At 55.4% G+C, this 20,113-nt stretch overlaps 1 protein-coding gene across 1 annotated transcript in view; it reads right to left on the bottom strand.

Moving 5' to 3' along the window:
- LOC119249969 (uncharacterized) overlaps window positions 1-20,113 on the bottom strand; it is a 34,721-nt gene that overhangs the window by 7,774 nt on the left and 6,834 nt on the right. The window contains exon 4 of the mRNA XM_054697551.1: window positions 1,275-1,419. The gene's annotated coding sequence lies outside the window, so the exon portion shown is untranslated. The remainder of the gene's footprint in view (window positions 1-1,274; window positions 1,420-20,113) is intronic.

Below are 20,113 nucleotides of genomic sequence, written 5' to 3'. Positions count from 1 at the left end.
ACAGGCCTTCCATGGACCAGCTCCCTCTGGAGATGGAGAGTTTGTCCAGCAGTGGCTCTCGGGTGAGCCTGGGGTGGGGGCGCACCTGTGAGGCTCTGGGTCCTTGCTGAGGCACTAGCAGCACAGCTGGGCCAGCGCCTGCTCTTCTCCTGGTTGAATCAAGAAGCCTAGGACAGTTGCCATAATTGGGACAGAATAATAAGCAAATACTTCAGAGGCCTAAGAGAGAGGACAGTCTAGATGGCTGACAAATTACTCTGTAGCCTTGTTTCTGACTCTTCTAACACCTAAGGAGTCTGCCCTGGGCCAGCTGGCTCCATCTGAGGGACTCAGCCGGGCTTCTGGTTGGTGGGGTTTCCTGCTAGTAACAGGAAAGGGGTGAGGGCCACAGGGAGCGATGCCGGTGGGGAGCCAGGCAGCCAAAGATGGAGGAGACAAACTGAAGAGATGCCCAAAGAACAGGGGCAGGCCCCCCAGAAGTCAGACCCAGGCAGAACCAGCCGTGGCCCCTGGGGCCCCAGTCAATCCTAACTCTCCTATGTCTCCAGAGACCTCGGGCTGACGATGGAGGGTCTGGGCGCTGTGTCCTGGGAGCCTTACAGTATAAATAACGTGACTGGAAACACTTTTGTTTACATTATTTCTGTACCCTGGTGTTCACTGCAATCCGAGGGAGTCACAAGGCTCTCTGTTTTGTTTTATAACTCCCCCCACCCCCCCACTATTAAAATCAAAGAACTATCGTTTTCTGCACATCTGCTTTTTTGTCTAAGGGGCCACTTTTTCTTCCCACAGGGTAATTTATCAAACTGGTACATTCCAGTCAAAGCTTCAGCCTTTTCCATCACCAGTGGGCCTCAGGTCAACATGGACTTGACCCACATAGATGAGGTGGCCTGCCCTTACCCCTGGGCCGGCCCCCAAGCTCTCCCCCACCTCGCGCCCCCACCCCAGCCGATGGCTCTCCACCGGGCAGGCACGGTCACTCGGGCCTCAGGGACCATGATCCCTGGTGTGGGTGGGCAGGGAGGACGGCCCTTGTGCACAGTCCTCGTTCTATGCCAGCTCCCTCCCGAGTGTCTGACACACCCGGGTTTGCTTGATCTCCCAGCACCCTCTGAGGCCAGTGCTGCCCTCACCCCAGGCAGAGAAGCAGGTGCCACTCTGCACTGGGGCTGGCGCAAGCACCACGGTCAGCTGGGCTGCGCTTGGTGGCGAGCAGGAGGTGATTCGGATGGGAAGGAAGCAGATTACCTGGCCTCCCCATCACTTACCCAGGCTCACGTGGGGAGATGTGTTGGCATGAAGGACCCTGGTCCCCAAGTCCCGGTGTAGAGCTCTTCAGTCACACCTCTGCCTGGTGATGGAGGAGGCCAGGCTCAGCCAGGTGTTTGTATCCATCCGGGAAGGAGGCTGGTGCTGGAGGGGAAAGGAGGATGCTGGTCTGCGGCGGGCTCCTAGGACGCCCTGGTCTCCCGGCGTTCCCTAGACAGCAGCCAGGGGCAGAGGGCTTCCCTTATCTCTGGCGCCGCCAGACTTAGAAGGTCAGCAAAGCCCCATCTGCGTGTCCGGGTGAGCAGAGCCACCCTGGCTGGGGACACAGCTGACCCGCTGCTGCAGCAGCTTTAGGAGGAGGCCAGCACAAGCTTCTTCCTGAAGTGCGGGGCTCCTTCCTGCTCCCTCAGACTCCTCAGAAGAGCTCAAGCGCGAGGCACACCAGGGTGAGTCCCCACCCCGGGAAGGGCAGCCAACAGTCCCATTTCAAGGCCCCAGCACGGGCGCCATGACAACAACGAAGCCAGTATAGGGGCCCCTCACCAGGAGACAGGCCACTGCAGGTAGAGGACGGGAGGAGGTGGGATCAAGGCAGGTCAGCACAGACCAGGGCCGGCGGAGCAGCCAGGCCACAAACGCTCTGGAACCCACAAAGGGCTCTCTGGCTCCTGGGAAGAGGGGGGCCAAGTGGGCTGGAGAAACAGACTCTAAATGAACAAGAGGAGAGCGGTGTTTGGGGAAAGTGGAACCCGAGGCCCCGAGAGAGGGGTGGGCAGGCGTCCCTCTGCGTCCATCAGAGGGACGTGGCAGCTCTGTCCACGCCACAGGCCTCTTTCCAACCCCACCCTCAAGCCAAGGGAACCGATAACAAAACAAGGCTGAAAGCCCAGGCCAGGCCTTCCGGCGGGGGGAGGCAGAGCCCCACCTTCACCCCTGAAGACGGACCAGTCCCGGGTGGGAAGGCCACGGCAACCGTGGGGCTGTGGAGGCTACGCTTCCGTATTTTTATGTGCTTTCACATTTTTTTACAACCAGCATATATTATCAGAAGAAAGTAACGTCAGAAGAAAGTAAAGTCATAAAACAATTAGGAGTTTTAGTCAATTCGAGGGTCCCCTTGTCGATAGGGAGGTGGGGCTGCCGAGAACAGGGAGAATGTGATTAGGGAGATATCACGAGTGTGGCGTCAACAAGCGCCGGCCGCCCCGGGCTTTGGGCTGCTCACCAGCCAGTGGGTGGCAGGGAGCGGAGAGGGCGTGCCCGCCCCGACTGTCGGAATGGCCTTGGGCGGGTGACCAACCTCTCAGCTTCCTCCTGCACACAGTGACCTGGGTTGCTAGGTTGAAAGTCCTTTCTGTTACAGAGACTTAGGTCTCCAGGCCCCCTCGGACGGCGGCTGAGAGGAGGAGGGGCTGAAGCTGAGGTGGCTCCGGGATGGGGACACCAACCACATGGCTGCTTCGGGGAGCGGTGGGAAGAGGCTTATTCAGAACAGGGAGGTTCTATGAGCAGAACCCGGCCCAGAGTTGGGAATCAGAGGGGAGCAGGCCCCACTGCAGGAAGCAGGAGACCCTCCTAAGCCCAGCGCTGACTAACCTGCTGGGGCGGCCCGGTTGTCAACTGGATGGAGAGTCTGTTGTTAGGGATTTCTAAAGGGAAAACTAGACCAAACAGTCCCTATGGCTTTTTCCACCCATGAGATTCTAAAAGGTTGGGCCAGCCATAGCTTATGACTTCCAGGCCTAAGCTCTGCTCCCAACAGGGCAGGGCCAGGGCAGAAGGGAATAGGCCAGGGGAGAGAGGGGCCCCTGGGAGGCTGCTCCTGTGCTCTGGACAGGGCGTGGTGAAGACCTGGATTTGTGGGAAGGGGCTCCCCTCAGTAGCCCACTCCCTGTGCCACAGCAGCCACCTTGATTTCTAGGCCCGCCCCATCCCAAGCTTCTGCCGTTCCAGCTCCGACCAGCCTCCCCACCCCCACCGCAGGCCAGCCTGCCCGTGTGTGTCACAGCGGAGGGGCCGTGGCATCGAGACAGGGGCCCAAACCAGGAGAGGCTCCGGGGGCTCGAGGGGCCTGGGTGCCACTCACTGGGAAGCCCAGTGCCAGGGCGAGGCTTGTGCTCAGGGCGGACACGTAAACAGCCCTGTAATAACTGCTAATCACCCCTGCGTTTATTGAGCTCCTACTACGCGCAGGCAACAGGAGAGCTGGGCTTCTGTCTGACATCATCGCTAATCCCACAACACCCCAGCGAGGTAGCTATTACTGTTCCTATTTTTAGGCAAAGAAATTGAGGCCCAGGGAGATGACCCAGCTTGCTCAAGGTCATGCGGCAGAAGCCACGAAGCCAGGCTCTGGCCTGAGTCTGCCAGGCGCAGAGGTCTGGGCTCTTGTCTCGCAAATCATCCAGTGGTAGACCCTTTGGGTTCAGCCCTCTGTCTACTGACCCTGAGCCCCTTCTCAGTGCCACACACTGTGCCGTGGGCCAGGGCTGCCCAGACCAAGCAGCCCCTGAGCCAGAGCCCCCTTCGCTCCACACAGGGGAAGGGTGGGCCCGCTCTGGGTGAGGACAGAGGGGAGTGGAGGCGGTGGGGGGGGTGGGGGAGGGAAGGAGACTGTCACCTTTGTGAGCAGAGCTGAGAAGGGAAAGGAGGCGAGGAGCCCAGGCACAGGTGAGCGCCACCTGCCAGGTGCCTGCTGTGTGGTGCAGACCCTCTGCACCCTCCCAGGGCCCCGAGGTCACGTCACGGCCCCCTCTCCACACAGGGGCCAAGCAGAAGGAGGCTAACGCCGCCTGGGCCCCGCGCTGCCCCTAGAGGCAGCCTGCAGGGTCCAGCTTGAGGCCTGGCTCTCTCCAGGGTCTTCTCTGTCTTCCCAGGATATGTGAGGAAATATAAGAAAGAGAGTTCTGGAAACTCTTAGTCCAAATACAGGGAAAAGCCAAAGACCTCGGAGAGACAACAAAGCCAAGGGGACTGGGCCTAGCTCCTGCCACAGACACGCCAGGTGGGCTTGTGCCTCGGATAGCGAGAATATTCTAAAGGAAGGACACCGAGCAGGGGCGGAGGGAGGGTCAGCACCCCAAGCCCACGGGAGCGCTGACCTGAACTTCCTGCCTCGCCCCCGCCATCCCCTGACCTCCTCCTTGAAGGGCCGGCGGTGCAGGAGAGCAACCTCGGTCTAGAAACGCATCCTGCCCTTGCCCTCTCCTCTGGTCCAGTCCAGCCGGCTCCTGCCCGGCCCCCTCCCTGCCTCCCCCGCCTCTGGGGGGGCTCCAGGTAACAGGCCCGGGCGCCTCCCCCTCCCCACGCAGCGGTGAGCAGCTGGAGACCAGGAGAACTGGCAGGACCTGTGTCCCTTCGCCAGAGGCACAAATGAAGCTGCCAGCGGTAATAACAGGGCGAAGGAGCGGACCCGCCTGGGACTCAGGAAGGCGAGGGCAGGCGGGCTGCCAGCAGCCCAAGCCAGCGCACCCCAACCTTCAGGGCCTTGCTTGGAAGCAAGGGGGCTATAGAGAGCGGGGTGCTGCTGCAGGCTTCAGCCACGACAGACCTGACAAGTTCTTCTTCCCAACCCCCAACAAGAAGACTTCCCTCTAATACTGGCACCCCTATAGGGTCCCTCCACCAGCGGTCCTGAGGGGTTCGGGAACCTCTGGGGGTCCACCGTCCACCCTCATGCAGCGGCTGGTGTAGAGGGAGGTGGTGAGGTTCTAGAGGTCGGGGCAGGAGGGGCGGGAGACGCCGGACTCAGCGAAGAGTCCAGGCCAGGAGGAGCGGCCTTCCCTACGTGGCCAGGTGCTCTGGGGTGCGCACTGGGTGAGGAGCCCTCCGCAAAGTCTGCCTTGTTTGGGGGCTGAGAACTTCAACTGAGATGCACAGGCTGGGGGGAAATTGTCAAGGAGAAAGAAGTCTAGGAAAAAAGCAAAACACCGGTTTGCTTGGGTGGGTCAGGGGGAGACCCATATGGACCTGAATTCAAAATGGTTCGTTCAAGATGTCAGAGTCGGTCTCTGGAAGATAAAGTTCAGCCTTAACACACTCACGCCTCCTGCCTATCACCAAAAAAAGAAAAGACCACCGAAACACAAAGAGTGTGGTGCGCTCTGCAGGAAAGAGCTTCACCTGATGACTTTTTTTTTTAATTTAAACTAAGAAAGTTAAATAAATGAAATGATACAAATCACATGGAAAATTCAACTTCACTCACAAAGAGATGGAAATGAATCACACAGAAGCCTGCCAAAATTAAGGTGACATAATAATAAATAGGGACAATCTAAATGTTTCACGCCAGAGTACCCTCCGAAATAAGGAAATATTACGTATCCATTCAACACTTTGTTAGAAAAAGATTTACAAACAGGAAAATGTTTACAACACACGCAGTTAAAAGAGTAGCAGACTCCCAACAACTACGGAGTGGGCGTGTTTTCCGTGATTACAGCGGGCATGTCATTCGGATCCCCATACTGGGGTGTTGCTCAATGGGGGGAAGATCCATTTCCTTCTGTTTGTCTACATGTTGAACTTTTTCTGCAATGATCCTACAATGCACTTTTTTATTTTTATTTTTTTATTTTTTATATTTTTAAAGATTTATTTATTTACACAAGCACTGGGTACAGTCAGAAGCGCGGGAGGGTGAGAGGATTCACCAGAGCCAGAGCGGGGAGCAGAGCAGGCAGAAGGACCGAAGTACACTGCTGAGGGGAGCAGCGGACGGCAGGAGAGGTCTGCGCGCCATGCGGGACCCTCCTCTGGTGGCCGGGGAGCAGCCGGGGATCGAACCGGCGCTGCAGAGGCTGCAGGCAGCTTCGCAACCCAGCGCTCAACCGCTGCGCCACCGGGGAGGCCCCAGTGCCCTTTTTTTTAAAAAAAAAAAGAAAGGAAAGATTTATTTATTTATTTATGCATACAAGAACTACGGTGCAGACCAGAGGTGCGGGGGGGTGAGAGGATCCACCAGAGACAGAGCAAGGAGCAGAACAGGCAGATGGACTGAGATAACACTGCTGAGGGGAGCAGCAGGGAGTCAGGAGAGGTCTGCTTCTTCATGTGGGTCAGCTCCCTGGCCAGCCTGGGATTGAACTCGTGCTGCAGTGGCTGGGGAGAGCTTGATAGCGCTGTCTTCAACCCCTGCGCCACCAGGGAGGCCCCTACAGTGTCCTTGTAATAAGAAACCTTGGTGACGTGAAGTCACTTGCTTTCTGTACACCCTCCACCCTGTGGGGCTGCTTCTCTAGCTGACTGGCCCTGGAGTGGGGGTGGGTTAGAATGGGCAGGAAGAAGGCCAAGGTCTGAGGTCACCAGGGCTGCAGAGGTGGGGTCAGGAAGGAGACCCAGGAATCCCCAACTCCGTTGTTACTCTGAAATCTCCAGGGGGCTCACAACCTTGTATGGAAAACACAAAGCCTTTAGGGCCTGAGTGAGTCCCGGGAACCCCACGAGGAAGTCACTTTATCTTTCTGAAACTCGGTGAATCGGATTATTGTCAGGATTAAGTAAGATGATCGTTTGCTTGCCAAGGTAGAAAGTTCTACACAAATGTTAGATGTTGGAGTCAGTAACAGTCCTCTCTGGTTTACCTCAGCAGAGGTGACCAGCTGCTATAGTCAAGTTCAATCTGGCTGTCGAGACGACTGGGTACACCGCAGTGACTTGCTCGTCCCCAATTCCCGTTTCAGACAGACTCTGGCAGTTCCTGGCCCATGGGTGCCCAGCTCAGAGGAAGGTGCTTTCAGCTCTCACTACCCTTCGAGAGGTGGGGCGTGAGGGGAAGAGCCTGCGCAGCGGGGAGAATGGCACAAGAGGCAGAGTGTGACCCCCTCCCCCAGACTTGTTTACGGTGTTTTGGCCAAATGCTCGGGGGCTGAAGTGGGCGGATGAGGAGGCCCGGTCGTCATCTAAGGAGACTGGGAGAGGCCAAGGCGGTTCCGGTTTGATGAGTCCCGCCCTGCACGAGATGGGGAAGTCATGGCTTCTGGGCGGAGGTGGGAGGTGGCTTCGTGAATCATGAGCCCCTCTGGTTCCTAACAGCGCAGCTGCTTCTCCGTGCCGCTCCCACGTCCACACAAACCGGGGCTCAAATGTCCCACTTTCCTCACCCGCTACATGAAAGGGGGCACTGCCTCAGGGACAAGTCTTCCTAGTGCTGACCGTGCTGGGAGGCTCGCCTTTGGTGCCCCCCAGGCCTTGAGATGAGGTCCACCCCCTGCACTGGCCTTCCCTTCCTGCTCCTGGATGAGCCAGCACCTTCCCCTGTTCTTCATGTCACATCACCTGCCATGAGGAGCCACCCGACGCCAGGGTGTCCTGGTCCTGAGCGCAGGGATGGCGGCCTGCTGAGGGCACAGCGGTGGGGGCTGGGTGTGGGCGTGGGCTGCCCCCCACGCCCTCCATCTCCAGTCCATTTCCTGAATGATCCAACCAGTCTCTTAAAATCTTTTATTTTTAAAGATTTATTTATTTTTATACAAGAGCTGGGGTACAGGCCAGAGGTGTGGGAGGGCGAGAGGATTCACTAGAGACAGAGCGGGGAGCAGAACAGGCAGACGACCGAAATACACTGCTGAGGGGAGCAGCGGGGAGACAAGAGAGGTCTGCCGCACCATGTGGGAATCTCCCTGGCCGGCCAGGAATCGAACCGGCGCTGCAAAGGCTGCAGACACAGCTTCACATTGCTGCTCTCAACCCACTGCGCCATGGGGGAAGCCTCTTAAAATCTTTTTATAACTAAGTTTTTCTCCTAATCCCCCTGCCAGCCATGCCCCCCCCCCCGCCGCCCTGTGCAGCCCTCTGACTTATCTGCACCTAGCTGGTGCTGACATGCCCTGGCCGAGAGCACCTCTGCAGGTGTGGTTTCGCCAGGTGAGCGGAGACACAGGCGCCTCCTTGTCAGTGGTGGGGCGAGGCAGTCACCCCCAACCCCCGCCCATGTACAGGCTTCCAGTCTCTTCTGTGGATCCCCGCTATCCAGTGCCAGGATGGGAGTTTTTCTGCCTCCTTCATTCCTTAGAACCTCACCCCACACTATGTTTTTTCTGATCTGAATCTCATGTTGAAATCTCCTGCCCATGGGGTTTCCCGACGCCGCCTGCTGTGTACAGCACACCCGGATCAGGAACAGAGACAGCGGGTCTGACACTGCGCCCCAAAGGCGCTGCTGTGCCTGAGACCATTGTTGGACTGGAGGCACCTGGACAGACAGATCTGTACCCCCCTTCTCTCCCAGGAGAAGAAAGCAAGCAGGCTCCGAGCTGACAGCAAGGCTGGAAGGCGGGCGCTGCGCCGCTGAGTCCTCCCAGAGGCGAAGGCCGAGGGGTTGCTGTAAACACAGACCTGGCCTGCACGGGTGCTTCTTCCCGGGAGCCCCCGGCACCCTCGGCCTCCACAAGCGCCCAGGCGCTCTCCAGGACCCCTCCCTGACACACGCAGCCCATCCAGGGTGTGACGGCGTCGGCTTCTGACCATGGGGACCCTGACCCAGAAGCAGCACATAGAAGCAACCCAGAAGTGGGTGCAGTCTTTCGTGGACAAGAGGATAGGCCGTTCCCTGCGCGCACAGGGGGCCCGCGGCCTGCCTCGGCAACCTGAGTGCCCTCTGTCACCCAGGACCCCGCTTGGCGTCCTGCCCGCTGTGCCGCTTACTCTTCCGGGGAAGCCCAAGGGCAGCTACGGGCTGAGGGCAGCCTGGGTGTCACATCGTGTTCCAGCCAACAAGACTGGCAAAGCGCCAGTCCTGCCTCAACTCCCCAGGGAATAGACCCTTTTGTCCAAATGAGCGAAGCAGAGTCTCGGTGTCCAGGGAGCTCTCATGAGGGGGCGCTGCCGACCAGGACAAAGCCTGTCCCTCTGCTTCTAAAAGCTGAGGAGGGGAAGTGCCCAATGGCACTGGAAGACTCCTGCCCTTGGCACCTGGTGTCACTCTTGCTTCACCTTGGCTCAGCCCAAAGGCCTCAGGTGGCTGGGGGCCCGCACCTCCCGGAGCAGAACTCTCTCTTCTTTGCTGAGCCCCCCACGAGCACTCACACCCCTCTCCTGGAGGAAGTGTCCAGGCAGGACGACGACAGGAGACCATCTGGGAAGAAGGTTCTGGAAGATTCATCTTCCCTGAGCAAGGCCTGGGTAGAGACTTGTCAGCTGGCATCATGGGACGTTGGCTTTGCCAACGTTTTCTTAAAACTCAGCATCGCTCAGGGGACAGTCTAACAACACAGACATCACGCGCAAACAAGGAGACACTTGACAGCAAGCCGGGAAACATGGCGGCAGAAACACAGCGACTACGTTTCCAGCTGCTCCTTTCCACGCTGGCTGCCAGACCTTGGTCAACTCCCGGCTCAGGCGCTGGCAAAAGTTTTCTTCTAAGAACATCACTTGGTAACCAGATGGACATTCATTTCCCCGCTGGTCAGTCTCGCAGCCAGCAGAGTGAACCCCTCCCAGGCTCCAGGGCTGCTGCTCCGTACTCAGTTACCCTCAACCCCTTTCCTCACTCAGCTCAGACCCTGGCCAGGCTCCTCTCGCCAAGGATGGACACCAGAGGCACCTTCTGCAAACACGCCCCTGGGGCTCTCCTGTGGGGGAACAGCACCCTCCTCCCGCCAGGGGAACCCCATCCTCTCCTCCGAAGAAATCCAACTCCATGGCCACCCTCAAGGGCAGGTGTCCAGGGTGAAGAGCCGGCGCCAAGCACAGCTAGCCACGAAGCCGCCCGCGAGTCCCCAGGTCCCCACCCCTCCCCGGCAGCGGGTCACAGGGCCCCTGCCTGAGAAGCTGGAGGCTGCTGGGCAAGACCCCGACCCCCGGGCTCCCGGGTTCCTCTGGGGCTGGGAGTGTGGATGCGGTGTCAGAAATGAGCAGCCCTGTGTCTGCCCTGTGGGCGCCGTCCTCGGAGTGGGCGCAGGCCAGACTGGGGATTCCAGAAGTGACCTGAGTGTAGCATCGAGTTGAGTGCGGGCATTCTTGGGGAAGTAGTTCAGAGGCCCGTAGGACCAGTACCTTTTTAATCTTACCAACACCAAGGAGGGAAGGGGAGAGCCTTCTCATTTCATTCAGACAAAAGTGAGTGCAGAGGGGAGCCTGTGGGCAGAGTGGCCATGACTCCCCAGAAGGCCGGTGAAGAGGCACCAGCCAACTCAGAAACGCTGATCCCTGTGCGCCTGGGGCCCGGGGTGGGCGCTGGGGGGCCGAGGCTCGGTTCAGCCTCTCTGGCAGTCTGACAGGTCAGACTAATTTTAAAAGACGGCCTGGATTTGAGCCCTCGGCACTGGAGAAAGGTCTCAAAGCACAAATCCCCCTGCCCGGCCTCCCCCAAACTTTGTAAATAACAGAGACGCTCACTTGAGTAATTAGAGGAAAAAACTGTCAGCTAAGTGGTTTGAGGAGGTGTGGCTGGAAGCACTCTGTGTTGTTTCTCTGAAGCCGGACGTGCAGACAGTCAAAAACACAAGTTTAACGAGCTAATAAATTTAGAGTGACTCTTCACATCTTACAGTAAGGTCTGGGGCTCGACTATTTCACCTTGAAATCAAAGAGGCTCGACAGGGCGTTCATCCCTGACTCGGCCCCGAGTGTGCTCCGGGAGTTCCCTCATCTCGGTCCATCCTTGCAGCCAGTTCGCTGACCCAGACAATCCAACCTCCAGTGTTTTGTGGAGGAAGGTCACAATTCTTGGTGTTCAAAGATGTTTTCCAGTGTTTGATCTCTGACCTGCCCTCCTCAGCGGGCCTGAGCCGCCTGAACTACCTCTGAGGTGGTGCGAACAGTGCTTGAGGAGCTTAGCTGCCTCCCCTAAGAGATGGCACTTGTCCCGGTTCACGCTGACAAATTTGCCAGCTTCCTCAACACTCAAGTTCAAAGCATTCTAATCTCAATAATCACCGCTTGTACAGTGCCTTTCCAGCCTTTTCTACCTACAGTACTTCTAAACATCCATTTCATTGACCTTAAAAGATATGGTGCATAATGCTACAATTTGGCAAACAAGCCGAGTAAACAGCGTGTGGCTGACACCAGCAGGAACCTCCCTGGCGGCATGTTGGTCCCACTTAGGACTCCAAACCCAAGAAGCCTCGGGGCTCTCTCCAGAGACCCAAGGGTGACGTAATCAGGGCCTGGCTGGATCCAGAGGTGCTCCTCCCCTCCAGTCAGCTTGTTCTGACAACTAATACTTGGGCTGCACCTCTATATTTTACTCATGCGTGACAGTCTGGAGACGGGGAGACCAGGCCTGCCGCTGATTCGCTTTCATCTCTGTCGCCACTTTTCCCAGAGCCCCGGGACACCAGTGCTGGTTTCAGGTCTAACGTGACCTTGCTGTCGCACACCACAGAACTACCCATTAATTAAATAAGCAGACTTCTAACTAGGGCAACTCCAAATACCCCGAAATAATGCCTTGGTTCCACTCCTTTTTCTCCAAGATCAGAGTGTATGGAGGGGATTTCTCCCTGGCCAGTCTCACCCGAGAACAAACACTGCCCTCCTCACACCCCAGGGTGGGCTCCTGAGCCTGCAGCCACCCTGAATAGCTGAAGACTGCTGGCACTGCCCACGAGCTGAGCCTCCTCTGTGAGCTTCCGTCTTTCTCTCTGTGAGTCTCTCTGTTATTCTTCTAGGGGTGTAAGGAAGCCAAAAGAGAAACCCCGGCCCCATCTATGTTTGTTGAGTGGCTAAAAACCTTAAGATAATGGAACCTGGATAATAACCACATCCACTTAAGTCTGCAACAAAAGTTCCCGATCCTACTATCCCACGGCCCAGCCCGCTAGAGACACAGAGCTGTCCTCCGGGCAGATTTGCTCCAGCAGGTGGGCACAGATCTGGCCTGTCTCCCTCTGAACTGAACCAGGGCTCAGCCAGCTACCTCCCAGTCTCCCTAGAGACACCACCCTGCAGAAGTCCTGCCAGGGGGTGACAGCTCCCTTTGGGTACCCAGCATCCTCTGGGCAGGTATGCAGGGAGGACTCAGGAATGAGGGAGTGGCCGGGGTGACAGCAGTGGGGGTCTGAGTGAGACACTGCACCCAGGGGCAAAGAGAAAACCTGGGAAAGGAAAGAGCTGCCCAAGACGAGGTGGCAAAGGCCTGAGCTGGAAAGCTGAGCGAGAAACAGGTGATGAAAGAGATGCTTCTTGGTAGGGATGAGACTCCCAGATTAGCTCTGTGTGCGTTTGTGTCTATCTGTGTGTGTCCATGTGTATCTGTGTGTCTGCGTGTATGTATATGTGTATCTGTCTCTGTGTCTGCCTGTGTGTGTCCGTGTATGTCTATCTGTGTTTGTGTGTGTCTGTGTATCTGTGTGTCTGTGTGTGACTATGTGTCTGTGTGTGTGTCTATGTGTCTGTGTATCTGTGTGTCTAAATGTCTGTCTGTGTGTATATGTGTATCTGTCTCTGTGTCTGCCTCTGTGTGTCCGTGTATACGTCTATCTGTGTTTGTGTGTGTCTGTCTGTGTATCTGTGTGTGTCTATGTGTCTGTCTGTCTGTGTGTCTCTGTGTGTTCACCCATCTCTGCAGCAACAGTTTTCCTCTGGGCATGTGAAACTTTCGCTTTCTCTCTAGGTCTTCACTCTTCTAAAGGCGAGAGAAGTAGAGAACACTGGTTCCTCTCCCCCCGAGGTCCCAGCAGGTGGACAGTAAACACTCACAGAGGGGATAAACATTCACTGGGGTTCTGTCCCTGAAACTGGCAGCAGCAGCCAGCACCACACAGCCTCCCTGAGGAGCTTTTGGGGACTGACCCAGCAGCGCGGCCACTCCTGTGCAAGCACCTGCCCTCTCCCAGTATGCACAGGTCGGGTTTTCCTGAGGGGAAGTGTCCGCCTCCCTGTTCACAGGGTAACCAGACCCTTTCTTTTCATGTAAGGCTCCTCGTCCATCGGCAGCAGCTTTGGTGGCCTCTGGATTTCCCCTCCCTCATTCCTAACTCCCCAGAACAGCTGGTGATTTAGGTCGGTCCAAGCAGGAATCTCTGGGAACGTGAGGACCGTTTCTGTAAAACAAGCAAGTCCCCCTGAGTCTGTGCATCTTGGCTGAATCTGGTGTAAATCTATTTTTCTAGAACTGGTGGCAACCATGTATGCCATTATCTTCTCATTTTTGATTTCTGTTATTACCCAAGAAGAGATTCACTACCTAAATTGCAAGAAGATACATAGCCCGGGCCTCCCCGGTGGCGCAGCGGTTGAGCGCTGGGTTACGAAGCTGCCCGCAGCCTCTGCGGCGCCGGTTCGATCCCCGGCTGCTCCCCGGCCACCAGAGGAGGGTCCCACATGGCGCGCAGACCTCTCCTGCCGCCCGCTGCTCCCCTCAGCAGTGTACTTTGGTTCTTCTGCCTGCTCTGCTCCCCGCTCTGGCTCTGGTGAATTCTCTCACCCTCCCGCGCTTCTGACTGTACCCAGTGCTTGTATAAACAAACAAACAAACAAATAAATCTTTAAAAAATAAAAAAAAAAGAAAATAAGTGAAACTATTTTATAAAAAAAAAAAAAAAAAAAGAAGATACATAGCCCATTTCTGCCTTACTGCATTAAGAAGTCTTTAAGAGCCTGCCAAAGGATTTGCATTCGAAGAGAAGAAAAGACATTGGGACAGTCCAGCCCCCCAGGGAGCTCGGGAGATGCCAGGCCAGCTGTACTGCCCAGTAAGGTCACTCCTGAGCACATGACCCCTACGGCTGCTGGGGGGTCTCTGGGGGGACATCTGCGGAACAGAATTGGTGGCAGCGTGGTGTGTAGCCTGACACGTCTTCTACCTCAGGCCAGCTCTAAGCCACAGCCCTCTCCACTGCATCTGGCTTAGTGCCCCTCAGGGGCTCCCCACGGGCTCCCCCTTCAATTCTGCCCCAGTCAGCTGACCTGGGATGAGCCCCAGTTTATCACATTGATTAGAGCAGGTGTGTCAAGGGTCCAAACGGACCCAGTCACAATTTCCATTACCCTTTCCCCACCAAAGCAGTCTCCCCTTTTAAAGAGAGATAAATAAACCCAACTTCCTCTATGGATTCTGGGCAGGAGGTTTACTGACTGTATCAAACTGGCTCTTTCCAGATTAAAAACTCATTCCAAAAGAAGTTTTTATGGTTAAAATTAAACCACAGTCCAAAAGCTATTAGAACGCGGACTTTGGACAAATGCCAAAGGGGACAGTCCCGGGCATCTTCCGGGGAGAAAAGGAAAAAGGCCCATTAGAGTGAAGAAATCTTCCACAAATGGCCATATAAAAAATAAGTAAAATGCTGGAACCCGTTCAACCGCCCTGCTTCATTTAGAAGGCAATTTTAACAACATTAGGAAAGCGAAACCAGCTGTGGGTGGGGTGGATACGCTGCCAGGTCACCCTGCTCAGGCGCCGATCGCGCCTCCCTGACGGACGTGCGGGGCGGCCGCGAGGACCCGACGGGCCCGCAGCGCTGGGGCTCCCGCCGCAGGGCTGACCTATGTTTTGGGGAGCCCTGGCTCATCACTTGAGATGACTTGAGTGCCTGGCCCTGGTTTGTTATTTCACAGCATGATTAAGAAATAATCATCGAGGAAAACACAGATGTTCACATCCGTGTGCAAAAAAAGGCCCGAGGGCGGAGAGCCGGCTGGGGCGGGCGGCGGGCGCGGCCGCAGGTGGTGGCCCGGCCCGCAGCGCCCCCTCGCGGAGGCCCGGGGCGCGGCGGGGCGGGCGGCCTCCCGGGCGGGCCGGCCCAAGGAAGGCCCCGCGCCGCTTTCCGAGTCTCGGCGTCCGCATCTTTGAGGCGGGAGCGGGCAGCAACCAACGCCTGTGCTGGCGGACCCCGGCTGGCCGCGGGCAGGGGAAGCACCGGCCCCGCCGGCGCCCGCCGTCCTCTCGGCGCGGCCGGGTCTGGCCCCGCGTCTTTCCCAGGGCCCGGCCGGGGCGCGGGGTCACAGAAACAACGGGTCGAGTGACGCTGGCGCCGGGTGGCGCCCCGCTTTTGGTAGTTTTAATAACTTCACAACTGTTTTACACATAATTTTCGCAGCGTTCCCCGCATGAGCAGCTGTCCCGGCGCAGCGAGGGTCTGGCAACTGCGCGCCCCGCCGCTGCCCCGCCGCGGGTCATGGGTTCCCAGAGCGCGCCCGGTGTCTCTGCCCCGCCACCCCCTCGCTGCACCCCTCGGCCTGCTGCTCAGATGTTTGGTAAATACCTGCCCGGCTGACCTGCGGATGAAGCACAGGAATTGAAGGCCAGAAACAGAAAGGGAAAAAGCCCTTTTTCAAGAGTGGCAGCATCAAGCAATATTAAAAACAATGAAGAAGTGTCGAAACCAGGAAGACCTGGTGGTTGCCTAACAGCGAGGATGCGCGAAACGCCGCTGAACTGCACTCTTCAAAACGGCTAATTACATGTTATGTGAATTTCACCTCAATAATAAAAAATCTGAAAGAGCAGAACTGTAATATCACCATTATGACCCGTGATGACTGAGACGCGCTACAAATGCCCCATGAAGGCGAGTGAAGAGAAGAGCGTGGACACAGCGCTTGCTGGTTTACACAAACATTTCCACACTGATGATTTCATTTGTTCCTCCCAACAAACCCTGACACTCGCAGATGAGGAAACCAAGGTCCGCTCTGTGGGCGACTTCCTGCCCTCCCTCCAGGAGGCATCCTGGAGGCTCTGCCCTGCCTGGGAGGGATGTCCTCCACGCAGCCGCTTCCTCCCACCTCCGGGCTCTACTGCCAGAGCCACCTCGTGCCAACTGGCCAGTGGAGATGAGCGACCAGGCCACTGCCATTCTTGCTCCTCAACTCGTTTGGTTTTCCTTCACAATCCTTAGTCCTTTCACATACTGACACAAGTCTCCTGTCTCCCTCCACCACGGCTTAAGCTCCAAGACAACGGGTCTTGGCCACGCTAGATCTCTCTTATAATCCTGACATCTGGAATAGTGTCTGGTAAATAATAGGTAGCTGATAAATACTTGTTAAGTGAATGAATAAGTAGTAGAATGTTACCATGAATTTGACTGGATATTTTGGGGAGCCTCAGCTTTTAAGGTCACATCACAAAAGTGAAATCATTATGTGACAGAGGTAAAACAGCAGATGTCAGCCTACAGCAACAAAATGCTGCCTTGTCCACAAATCAGTCCGCCAGCTCCCTCTCCCCAAGGGCAGGGCGTCTGCCCTGTCCCTAACTCTCAGTTCATGCTAACCAGCAGGTAGCAATAAGGAACAGCAGATTCTGGGAGGCACAGACCAGAAGAGAACCAATGTGTTATTGGGCAAGGTGAGGGGCACCCCCAGGATCCCCTAACCTGCCTGTTCTGAATACATTTTGCCATCCACCACATTAAGACAAAACATACTCTAATGTGTAAGACCTTCAACGGAAAGGAACTTGAATGCAATTAGTGTGTTTCGATAAGAGAAGAAAACGAGAAAGAATGTAGTTTCCAAATCAAGCACCCAAAGTTACCCACGCCCTGGTGGATGAATGCCCAGCCAAACAGGGTCAGCCCAAAGCAGGGTCACTGAGACCCAAAAGCCTGCCACGAGTCTAAGGCACCTTAGGTGGAGCCCCACAGGAAAGGGGCAGAAGGGGCCAGACAAGTCTGGAAGGAAAAGAGCAAAATCAAAATCAAGATAACTGTTCACAGTACAGGACCAGGTCCCACCTAGTGGTGCATGTGTGTGTGTGGGGGGGGTGGTCTCGGAGGAGGAGGAGGAGGAGGAGGGGCCAAGTCAGAGGAGCAGCCTTGAGTGCGGCTTCACTCTGTAGATTCACCTGTGTAACCCGTGGAGAAACGGCTCCTGAGGCCAAAGCGACAAGGAACTTGTATGACGATGTCTAGTTCCCAGGGGAGGCGGGCGGGGCTGCCTCTCCAGCACCAGCTCAGCGTGCCTGCCTGGACGTAGACCGTCACGAGACGGACAGTGGGCCTAAGACCCGGTGGCCTGAGAAACTGTGTCCCTTGGGGGCAGCCGCCTCCCTCCTACTCCTGAATCCATGTGGCCCAGGTACGCATCAAATTCCGAAAGGAGGGTCAGCTCCATTTCATCCACTATTTGAAGCTGTATCTCTATAAGTCACCCAGGAAATACTATTTATTTTATCAAAATTATTCCTTTTCCCTTCTTTTTCTAGGCATTATTTCAGTTTTATTTTTCTTTTTTTTTTTTTAATCTTAAATTTTATTTTTATATTCCCCCATACAATTGCAAACGCCCCATTCTGACCCCAATCACCCCCAAAAAGTGTCTCTGGTTCATAGTTCACTTTCTTATATTCATTTTCCTGGTCCCTTATTTAAGTTTTCTAGATTCCTGCTATGAGTGAAGCTGTATCTCTAAACACAGTCCACACACTGCGGGCAAACTCACTAGTGTAAAAGCCACCATCCATCCACCCTAACCACCCTGATCACCGCCAGCAGGGCTGTTGCTGCATCTCAAATGTAACAAAATGTTTACATGGGCAAATGCCAGCACCCTGCCCCTGCACACTGTAACTTAGCAGTACAGAAACATGTTTTCAACTTCAATAAGTCATAAACATTTTTAAAGTGTTCTGAAACTAAGTTTCTGCAGAGAATTCCAAGCTATGGAGATGATGAAAACTTCTTTTCAAGGGTCCAAAGCAGCTGCTCAAAATGCAAGCCAGTTATTAATGACAAAAACATTAAACAAAAAAATCACAGCCGGACTTGTCAAGCTGCCGTTGCTTCTGCCATTTTCCATGGTGTGATTTATATTACTTTTTGCTTTGTGTGGGTTTCAGGAACTAGGACTCTGACCTTTGGCCTGCACGGTCCTCCTCCCTGTGGGCACTCAAGCGTTGTGGGTGCTTAGCTTTCTCAGTTCCCACAGCTTGAAGGGAAAAGAAACACAGCAAAACATGTTGTCTTTACCCTTCATTCCCTAAGGTTCAAATATGTAGTCAGCCATTTCTCCTGTAATCCGGAGGCCTAGACTTGACAGAAGACAAAACGCACCAGCCCAGCCAGGAATGGAGCAAGATCAGCAGGTGGGGGGGACAGCAGAGATGCAAGATGGGTAGCTGTGTGGGGACCCCTGGGGTCTGGCAACTTCGGTACATAGGCTCCAGCCCAAGGCCGAGGAAGGCAGCTCAGCGGCCTCCTGGCCCAGTGTGGCCTGTTCTTGATTTTCAAAAGCTGCCAGAAACCCACGTTTTAATGTGAATTTCCATATTTTCAAATGTGAGCAATAAAAATGTGCTAAAAATGGTTTTAGAATACTTTCTAGGCCAAGCCTAACACACCTCTGGCCTGAGGAGGCACCTCAAGGCCTGCTTGTGAGCCTGGGCTGAGGGGCAGGGAGGTGGGGGGTGGTAGGTGAGCAGAACATGCGCTCCGGCACCGCTTCCTGGCTGGCCAGATCACCCCTCAGTCATGGCACTGGTGTCTGCTCACCGCCAATGCTACTTGGTAGCAGCTGAGGGTGCCGACTCTCTTGGGTTCAGATCCTAACCCCACCACTTACCACCTCACACCTGACTTGTCAATTTGATTGACAACTCCATGCCCCAACTGCCTCATCTACAAAATCCCAATAATCAGGGGTGGGGGGACACAAATATTGTTTGAAAATGAGCAATGATGTAAAAAATAAAAAAAATTATAAATAAACTTAAAATAAATAAAATGCCAATAATCACACAACCCCTCTTGTAGGGTAGGATGAATCCAGCGAGACTGCGTGTGAATTTGCTGGCAGTGTCAGCTACCGCAGTCTCAAGCTCAGGCTCCCTCCTCACGATCCATACACTGTGAACCAGCCAAGCCTGTCAAAACCTCTCCACACTCTCCTCCTGCCTTCATCCCCACTCTCTCTGCCTCCTTCCTGCCTCATCCTCTGGTCACCCCCCAGCTCAGCTCCTGCTCTGACCACCCGCTGACTGCTCCAGGTGGGGGTCAGCTCTCCCCAGCTCCCCTCTAGCTGTCGCTGTAGCACCCTCCTTGCCCCCATCCACAGCACCTGCCTTTGCGGGAACACACCCAGCCAGCCCACCAAGGCAACTCCATTCTTTCTGCTGAGAACCCCTGTGACAATGGAATACTACTCAGCGATCAAAAAAAACAAACGCGCGTCATTTGCGGCAACATGGATGGAGCTGGAAGGGATTATGCTAAGTGAAATAAGTCAGAAGGAAAAAGAAAAATCCCCCTTAATGGGGGGGACTACAGGGAAACCAAACCAACGATCAGGAAAAAGACAAAACTTGCAGAGAAACCCTAGATTGCAGCAGGGGAGGGGTCAAATCGGAGGGAAGAGCACAGGGGACTGTGGTGACAGTCATGGTGCCATGGTGGTGGGAGACTCATGGGACTACACCTGAGGGGAGAGAGCAAATATTGTACAAAAATGCACAACAAAGTAAGAAAATTAAAAAATTAATTAACAAAAGAAATAGAACATCTGTGCTCTTCTCCCCAGTGTCAAGGGCCTCACACCCTTCCAGGCCCAGCCCTAGTGGGTCATCGCTATGGAGACACTTCCCCGACCACCCTGTGAACAGCCCCCACTGCCACTGCCTCCTCCCCTGGGGCTCCCCCCCAGCCCATCTCACTGCGCACTGTGGCATCTGTCTCAACGGGCTACCGGGGGCCTAAACGTGGTCCTACACACTGCTTGCATCCCACCCAGGACGCAGTGCGTGTGCAGTGTTTGCTGAATGAATGAATGGAACCAACCATTAGGACATTTGAACAAAAGTAAAAAAATAATGTCACAACCTTTGCAATCCACTACAGAACTGAGGCCACCAGAGCGCGAGAGAAGCGGGGGAGCAAGGGGGGATCCCAGTGGACTGTGGGACAGTGGTGGTGGGCATGCGGTAGAAACACTCATTAGTACAGGTGTG

Source organism: Talpa occidentalis, unplaced genomic scaffold (assembly GCF_014898055.3).
Source record: "Talpa occidentalis isolate TD23 unplaced genomic scaffold, MPIMG_talOcc4v2.1 talOcc4.17, whole genome shotgun sequence".
In the NCBI taxonomy this organism is placed as follows: Eukaryota; Metazoa; Chordata; class Mammalia; order Eulipotyphla; family Talpidae; genus Talpa; species Talpa occidentalis.
The sequence above is the reverse complement of the archived record's forward strand: the minus strand, read 5'-3'. Positions and strand labels throughout refer to the sequence as shown.